This window comes from Xyrauchen texanus, chromosome 28, assembly GCF_025860055.1.
Source record: "Xyrauchen texanus isolate HMW12.3.18 chromosome 28, RBS_HiC_50CHRs, whole genome shotgun sequence".
NCBI classification, from domain to species: Eukaryota; Metazoa; Chordata; class Actinopteri; order Cypriniformes; family Catostomidae; genus Xyrauchen; species Xyrauchen texanus.
Genome location: NC_068303.1, coordinates 37,094,714 through 37,104,052, shown reverse-complemented (window position 1 = coordinate 37,104,052; position 9,339 = coordinate 37,094,714).

Below are 9,339 nucleotides of genomic sequence, written 5' to 3'. Positions count from 1 at the left end.
CATGTTCCTTTGCAGACAGTGCATAGCTCAGCTGAATTGTTACATATTCAACCATAGTTTACACCAAAATACTACAGTCATTACAATTATGGTTACTACAGTAAAATTGTAGTAACACCGTTTAAAAGAGATCCTATATTTATTCATTATGATTTTACAGTTTTAACTATAGCAACTATGTTTTTAGTATAAAGTATGGTTACTGTGGTATTTTTTTGTATGGCTATTTTGTCCATTGTGCTCAAAGTTGTCTAGGTAGTTGTCTCACTTGGTTCGGAGACAGGCTGTATGTGTTGTTACTCATTTCATCTCACATTTCAGTGTCTTGATTCGAGAGGAACTCCTGCTGTGTGATGTTGTGTATAATATCACTGATCTCATAGACAAGGCTACATGGGCCATTTCAGGTGACAATTCCTCAAATTTTTGCACTTCATTTATGCTGCATCTCAAAACATAGTGAGACATGTTCAGATTCTGCCAAAAACTGCTGTCTAGTTTGGCAGCTCACTAGCATTTAAAACATGGCCTTAAAGGTCACCATCATGTCACTCCAAACTTGTAGGACTTTTTTTTTTCTTTCGTGGAGCACAAATTTATTTTTGAAGAATCGCTATGAAGATCTTGCCATGCAAAAATGGTTTATTTTGACCAGGGGTTGTCAAGCTCCAAAAATGAAAAACAAAACAAAAACACATTAAAATAGTCCATATGGCTCTACAGTATATTCCAAGTCTTCTGAAGCCATACAATAGTTTAGTGTTGAGGTACAGAGTAAAATGTAGGTAATTTTCTCTTAATCTGTTAAAGTTCGCATCTAGCGTGTGCCTGTATCCTGACGACAAATTGACTTGTGTCATTTTTTGTGTTTTACCCAAAAATGAAGAAGAAGAAAAAACATAAGGTTTTGGAATGACATAATGGTGTGTAAATAATAACTGGTGAACGTATAATTAAATGTAATTTAATGTCAAACTGTTTTAATCATATTAATTATATTGATTCTGTATTTAACAAAGCTCTGCACTCTGAAATCGATTTTTCATTCGGTCAACGATCATGGTATGGGCAATAACCAAACCAGCAGATCCTGTGAGTGTTGCCAATACATGTTTAAATATTATATGTTGCAGTGACCATGAACGGAGAGACTTCATGTTCTTGATAGTTTTTGTGATTTTATAGAGAGACACTAAATACAAGACATTCTTAAATTCATGTTAATTCAATTAAACTTTCAACTCCTATTGAGTGAAAACATGCTTACAAGTTGCGCTCATTTTATTTCATTTAGTCTTCTTGGGCTCCCTACTTTTGACAAGAGCCCAGTTGCTGCAAAGTTGTGCAGATATTACAAACTTCATTATATTAATGTCAAGCAAGCCATTGAAGAGAAAAATCAGACAACTGGTGAATGAGAGCTACATAACAGCTTCTATTTTATATATAATAACTTTGGTAGGGGATAGGCAGTGGCCCCAAAAAAAATCTTTTAAAATTTTATAGGAATAGTTCACCCCAAAAATTAAAAATCTCATAATTTACTCCCGCTCATGCCAATATCAGTGTGTATGACTTTCTTTATTCTGCAGAACACAAAGCTTTTTTAGAAGAATACCTCAACTTTGTATGTCCAAACAATGTGAATGGTGACCAGAGGCACATCAAGGCAGCATAAAGGTAATCAACAAGACTCCGGTGGTATAATCTATGTCTTCTGAAGCAATCTAACCAATTTTGGGTGAGAACTCCTTTTTCACTATAAAATTTGACATCAGCCGTCTCCTTGGAGATTATGATTTCATGCTTGATTACACTTTCTTGAGCCATCTAGCACTGCGCATGAGTCAAGAGTAATCTAAACTGAAATCATGATCGTGCCTAGAGACTACAATGGCAAGATGAACGGTGAAAAAGGTGTTATATTTTGGTCTGTTCTCACCAAAAATTGATTAGATTTCTTCAGAAGACATGGATTAAACCACTGGAGACAAATGGATTACTTTTATGCAGCCTTTAAGTGCTTTTTGGAGATTAAAATTTTGGTCACCATTTACTTGCATTGTATGGACCATTTTGTATGGCATAAGGGTGAGTAAATGATGAGAGAATTTTCATTTTTGGGTGAACTATCCCTTTAAAGGGGTCATGTTTTTCCTTCTTGAGGTTCACTTATAATGTTGGTAAAGTTTTTATAACAGAAGATCCCCTCCTCCTCGGATCATTCATCAACTCAAAAAACGTAAAAACTAAAAAAAAGTGTCAGGAGGCAATTTGCAACCTTAAAACTTACTTTTTCATCAAAAGTAAAATACAATGTTTTTATTTTGAAATAAATGACAATATCTGCTGAGAAAGAGTAGTGTTGGGGAGATGACACAAACTGATGTTGAATCCAAACTCTCATCTGTTTATCGGTCCTTATAATATGACTCTCCAAGTCAGTAAACTCCTCGATGATGTAATTTGAAGTTTCGAGAATGCATTTATAACCCTCTGTCTGAGCCTCTTCTCATCTTGGCTCGTCTTCTTTACATTTACATTTATGCATTTGGCAGACACTTTTATCCAAAGTGACTTACAGTGCCCTTATTACAGGGACAATCCCCCCCAGAGCAACCTGGAGTTAAGTGCCTTGCTCAAGGACACAATAGTGGTGGCTGTGGGGATCGAACCAGCGACCTTCTGATTACAAGTTATGCACTTAGCCCACTACACCGCTACTCCACTTCTTTGGAGTCTCCGTCGTCTCATCTGAGACATGTCCCCTTCAATGTCTATGGTGGTTTTGGCCATATAATTTACACACAGAGGCTCTTTAATTATTATTAAATTTTTCTGTAACTGTCAGCATTGCTCTCAAAACTAATACATTGATGCCGTATACTGGTCATTCAAAGGTACTACAATAAAAGGATTTCAAACAAGGTAAACGCAGTATATAAAATTTAAGGGACACACGGTAAAATATAATTAATAAAGAAACATATAAAAAAAAACTTGTAAGGTTACATAGAAGTATAATAAGTCAAATAACAATTCAAGCAGGGTAAATACATGGCAAATTTGTAAAGGCAAATAAAAACAGTAATTCTGCCTCTCATTTTTCATCTATCACAACACACCTAATACATAGTGGGACCATATACTGCTCAAAAGTAAAACAGAAGTGATTTGGACACATTCTAGTTATCATATGTTAGAGAAACATGCCCATGGTTAAAGTGATTAACTACACTTTTTGTTACTCTGCCTGGGCACCTGTGTGAACTTTATACATGCACTAAAAATCACCTTGGGACCTGTTGGTTAAAAGTAATTGCAAAAATATCTCAGAAATGTGAAGTTAGTTCTGAAAAAAGATCTAGCATAATTTATTTGAAGATGCCACTTGCTTTAATATATTTTTTTATATTTGTATCTGTCTTAAGTGTCCTAAAATCGCATTTTGCCACTGGTTCTGACCCGAAAGCGAATCATCAAGGCCCTGTTCAAGCTGTCAACCAGCACCAAGTAGTGAGGGAAATTTTCGGTCTTAGTAAAAGGACCATCCATCAATGTGTGTATGCTGTGTGTGTTGCCCCCCTGACCTGGTGGGTGTCAAGGTGGTGTGTATGTTCTTATATCCTATATGCAGAAACAATGAGGCAGAAACTTTAGTTTGTGTTCAGCTCGACTGCAGTATTTAATCTGCAGCGTTTGCCTCCTAAGGGTTTTAAGTTCCTCCCAAGCGCCACCTAATGACCTCTTTAAGTATCGCCTCACCACAGTAACAAGTACACTATAATGAAATTGGCATTTTAGTAATCATTTAAGACGCAATATTAAAAAAAAAATTATATGGGTGTCTATTTTAAAACACTGTTTATTTTAGCAATAAAACCTAATGAACTATACTATTTCAATTACTTTTTAACATCTCTTATTGCCTAACTGTAAACACATTTTTCTTTAACCCTTTACACTCTCCCCTGCTTTTTTAAATGTCTCCTGACATTTGACTGTATGTCTTAAGATATACGTGAGTCTGTGACATGTCAATATGCATGGGTGAAGCAACTGTAATAGTAAGGGTGTGGATGTGTGAAGTACGGAAGAGGAACAGTATTGAGATTTCCTGGGAGAGGGTAGCTTGGCAGTAATGAGTTTACCCCTGCATTCTGCTGCTGGTAAGATGGCTGTCCCAGTGTACCATAGGTGAACAGTTTTCTTGGTCTGGCTGTCCTTTGGGATTTTCTGACTGTCTCCACCTCCAATTGGTGTTCATCCTTCTCCACTGCCATGTCCACTTGTGGCCTGTCCTGTTGCTCTTCCTCCATTTGATGTTCATCCTCCACTGTGTAACCCTCAAGAGCTCTGTCCTGTGTCTGTAATGTGTTCTGACCCTGATCCTGGGTGTCTGTGTCCTCTCTGACAGCAGGGTGGAACTCACAAGCTTTAGCCCTTAGCCTTTGCTCAGTCTGAGGATGATGCACTGTTTGCAGATGCTCTGCCTGTTGAGATCTCACCAACCTGTAACATGGGATTTGCTGGTAAGTGTATTCCTCATCAGAGCTGTCTGTGTTTTCTTCATGAGTATCTGCAGCGGTTTGTTTCTTTTTTTTTCAACTTTGTTTTTCCTTTTGGACATGGTGCAGCAAGTGTTTCTTCCAGTGGCAGTTCATTCACTGGCAAGAGTAAGTTCCTGTGGAGCACACGCAGGGTTTTGGATCCCTTCTCAGGTTGCACTTTGTAAACTGGTCCATTATCAACTCTCTCCACAACACGGTGTACTACCTGCTCCCAGTAAGCCCGCAACTTTCCAGGCCCGCCTCTCTCTGACAGGTTTTTTTTACCAGCACGTGGTCACCTGGCTGAAGAACAACACCCCTGACTGCTCTGTCATACTGACTCTTGCCTTTGGCTGAAGATTTTTCACTGTTTTTTTCAGCAATTTCATATGCAGAACGCATCCTCTTTGCCCATTTCTGTGCATATGTCTGTCGATCAGGTTACTCCGGCTCTCTCTTAGCTGGGAACGGTAAGTCAACAGGTAAGTGCCCATATAAGAGGAAGAATGGGGAAAAGCCGGTGGCCTCATGCCTTGTGCAGTTGTAGGCATGCACGACATGAGGTAGGTGATCTTTCCACTGACTCTTTTTTTCCTCTTCCAGGGTACGCATCATCTGCAGAAGCGTGCGGTTCAGTCTCTCCATGGAATTACCTTGTGGGTGGTACGGTGTGGTTCTTGAATGACCAATACCAGCCAGCTGCTGTAACCTGTTGAACAAACTGTTCTCAAACTCCTTCCCCTGATCATGGTGGAGCTTCTCAGGATATCCATAGCGAGGGATGAAGTCTTGAAATATCTTATCGGCTGCTGTTTTTCCCGATTTGTTCCTTGTTGGGTATGCTTGAGCAAAGCGCGTGAAGTGGTCAACGATGACCAGGACAGTGGTCCTGGTCATCATAGGACTCATAGCCTTGGCTTTGCTCCAGGTGGAGATAGTCAATGCACACCAACTCGAATGAACTGCTTGTGGATATGTGTCCCATGGGTGCTCTTTGTGGAAGATTGGGGCGTTTCTGTTTAATGCAGTTGCATCTTTTGTTTACATAGTCCTCTATATACTGCTGCATATTGGGCCAATAAAACCTCTCGTGGGCGAGATAAGTTACTTTCTGTGCACCAACGTGGCCCATGTCATTGTGTAGGGTCTTTAGCACCATGGGTTTCCACTTCTCAGGGAGGACGAGCTGCCTGTGTTGTTCAGTCCGCCGATAGAGAATCCCGTCATCTACTTCCAGTTTATTCCATTCATACAGTCTATTTGTATGAATAGTCTCCTTGTCTATTTCCTCATGTTTCTTTTGTCCATTTTGTTGGGAATCCAGTTTTGAAGTTTTAAGGAAACAACTTCCAAGATAGAAGGTTATTCTTGCTGTGCTGCACGGATGTTTTCTGGTGGGACACTGGAAATACTCGCAGGCGGCACAATCTCTGCACTTCCACCATCAAGCTGCATGGCTGCAACCCAAGGCATGTCACTTTCTTGAAGTGCTTTGCTGCCTTGCCATACTGCAGACACAGCCTCAGTTGACATGGTCTCTGTGTGGTCTTTCATTCCCTCCTGGATTTTCATAGGGTACCTTGACAGTGTATCCGCATATAGTGTTCATCTTCCCTGGCCTGTACTTAATATCGAAGTGAAAGTCAGCCAGCTCACCAACACATCTGTGTCCAACGGCATTTAGTCTGGCAGTGCTAAGGACATATGTCAAAGGGTTATTATCCGTGAAAACTGTAAATGTTGGGGCATAATACAAGTAATCACGAAACTTGTCACAAATGGCCCACTTGAGAGCCAAGAACTCAAGTTTACCGGTGTGGAGGTGGTAATTTCTCTCGGCAGGTGTAAGAGTTCTTGAGCCATACCCAATGACCCGCAACTTGTTGTCCTGACGCTGGTATAGCACTGCTCCTAACCCTTCATTGGATGCATCAGTGTGCAGTATGAATGGGAGGTCAAAGTTTGGGTAAGCTAGGATAGGTGGATGAGTCAACATGTCAACTAGCTTGTCTACTACATCCCTGTGCTGTGCTCTCCATGTGATCAGGGTTTTGGACGGGAGTTGTCCTTTATCTGCTTTATGAGCTCCGCCTTTACTTTTACTTGTCTGATTTTTGGTATGACTGTCCTCTGCTTCCGTGGGTTTCTGCAGCAATTCAAACAGTGGCTTAGCAAGTCAAGAGAAGTCTTGGATGAAGGAGCGGTAGTACCTCAGAAACCCCAGCAGGGACTTGACATCTCCAACTGTGCGAGGCTCTTTTTCTTTGAGTGCCATCACTGCTGCCAAATCCTGTGGATCGATCTTGACTCCTTCTCCAGACACCAATCGGCCGGGGTAACGAACCTCTCTTTTAAACAACTCACACTTGATTGGTCTCAGTTTGATACCGTGTTCTCTCATGCGACTGAGAACTTGTCTGAGGTGGTGTATGTGATCCTCAAAGGACGTTGAGTAACAGAGCACATCATCGAGGTATGGAGCACAGCATTCATCTCGAATACCTTCCAGCACGCCCTCAATACACATCTGAAAGGCCGCAGGTGCGTTTGTCAAGCCAAACGGAATCCGTATCCATTCATACAATCCCCACGGTGTACTGAAGGCTGTGAGGTGTCTGGATTCCTCACTCACGAACCTTTGGTGGTACGCACTGCCTTGATCCAGGATGGAGAACCATGTGTTGCCCCCCCAAACTGTCAAGCAGGTCTTGGATTCGTGGCAATGGATGATGATCTGGGACGGTCTTCCGGTTCAGCCCTCTGAAGTCTACACACAGCCGCAGACTCTGGTCCTTTTTCTGGACACAAACAACTGGAGATGAATATGAAGACACAGATTTGCGGACCCAACCTCTGTCTAGGAGATTCTGCACATACTCTTTCACTTCCTTGTATAAGGGCTTGGGTATGGAGTTATAGCACCTTTGAACAGGGTTGTTGTCCACCACATTGATTTTCAGCTGTAAGTTGGGTATACAACCAATGTCTCCTTCTCCTCTTACAAACACATCAGACTCCTCGAACAGCATCTGGCGCACAATCTCCTGCTGTTGCTGATCAAGATGTTCTAATTTGACTGGAGGATGTCACTTTTCCTGTGTGTGAGACTCTGCCGAGCTGTTCGTTCTACTGCTGGCACCGCTGCTTAGGTTAACATGTGCGACACATGTGTATGTATCACTCTTTGACTTTGCTGGCTGATTTGATGGGGAACACAGATTGACTGGTTTGCTGTCAACAATTTCTTCTATACAGCCTAAAACTGTCCTTGGTGGTAGGAAGATGTCATGCTTGGTAGAGTTGCAGACAGGGATTTTCACAGCTTTGGAGACACCATAGGGCACATCAACTAATGCAGGAAACAGTTGTAGTCCCTCCGGTAAGACACTTTCTAAGGTGGGTTCACAAAGCATTGTTCCTCCCTGTGGCCACGATCTGACACGACACTTCAGTTCACATATTTGGCCACTTGGAACTGTAAGACCTTTCTTCCCCACTTTAATGGTGTTATTTACAGACTTTTCTTGGGCTGGAGTATCACTGATTACGGATACAATGGTTTCAGCTGTATCTCGATGGAGCTTTAATGCCTCTGCCAGCAAATCACTTAGACTGACACTCCCTGGCTTTTCAAGACTCTCTAAAATGATTTCCTCTATCACATTGAACCCTAGCAATAGGTCACTAACACAGCTCTGACTCACTAGCATGGGTACATTTATGGCTACTTGACCATGTCTTGCACTTTTGATTTCCACCGATATTCCACCGAGCTCCACCTGTTTTGGTGCGAAACTGACCGCTCATTTTGGTGTGAACTGACCGGTATATCGATTCCCGAGGGTTCACACAAGGGCACGCCGGGGCCGCGAGGTCGAGCAGGATGAACTTGAGGTGGACCCCCACCTCAGGGAAGAACTACCCCAGGGAAAAGAACGGCTATGCCCAACTACCCCCGGTGGAGGAGGCGGTAGCAGCACATCTCTTTCCAACGAGTAGCAGGGCATGGAAATCACACCCCATTCATTCTTCTAAGCCGTGTAGGCAGACGTCCACACTGGTGGAAAAAGCCTACTCGGCGGCTGGACAAGCTGGATCAGCACTCCATGCAATGGCAGTGCTCCAGGTGTTCCAAGCGAAGCTCCTCAGACAAATGGACGAGCAAGGCTTTGATCTGGAGACTTTTAAAGAGCTTCGGGCTGCTACAGACTTGGAGCTGCGCGCCATGAAAGTCACAGCACAGGCCATTGGAAAGTCCATGGGTAGCCTGGTCATTCTGGAAAGGCATGTATGGCTGATCCTCACAGTGATGAGTGACAGAGAGAAGACATCTCCATTGGCTGCCCCGGTGTCTCCAGCCTGCCTCTTTGGCGGTGCAATGAGTATGTTTTCTGAGCTCTACATCACGAATCAGTAGCAGTCATAAGGCAAAAGGCACTTTATGCCCAAACGGAGCATAATGCAGATGACTCGCCCCGCTCTGTCTCAAGCTAGCGCCTGGCTAAAAGACCCATGCCCGCTAACTCAGCGCCTGCACCGCCCCCCGCCAAGCCACCATTGAGGCCACGCAAGCCTTGGCCCAGACGGAAGCAGCCGCATCAGCGCTCACCTCGCGCAGACAGGAGGAACTCCCCCATGCAGCAGAAGCACTCCTGGCGGGCGCAACGCTTTGAAGCAGATAACACAGCCCGTGGTTCCCTCCGGTGCTCCGAAGAAGGCTCGATTGGAGACACAGAACACTGTTGCCCACCTCCCCACTGCTGTTCATCGGGAGAGGAATATTGTGGTT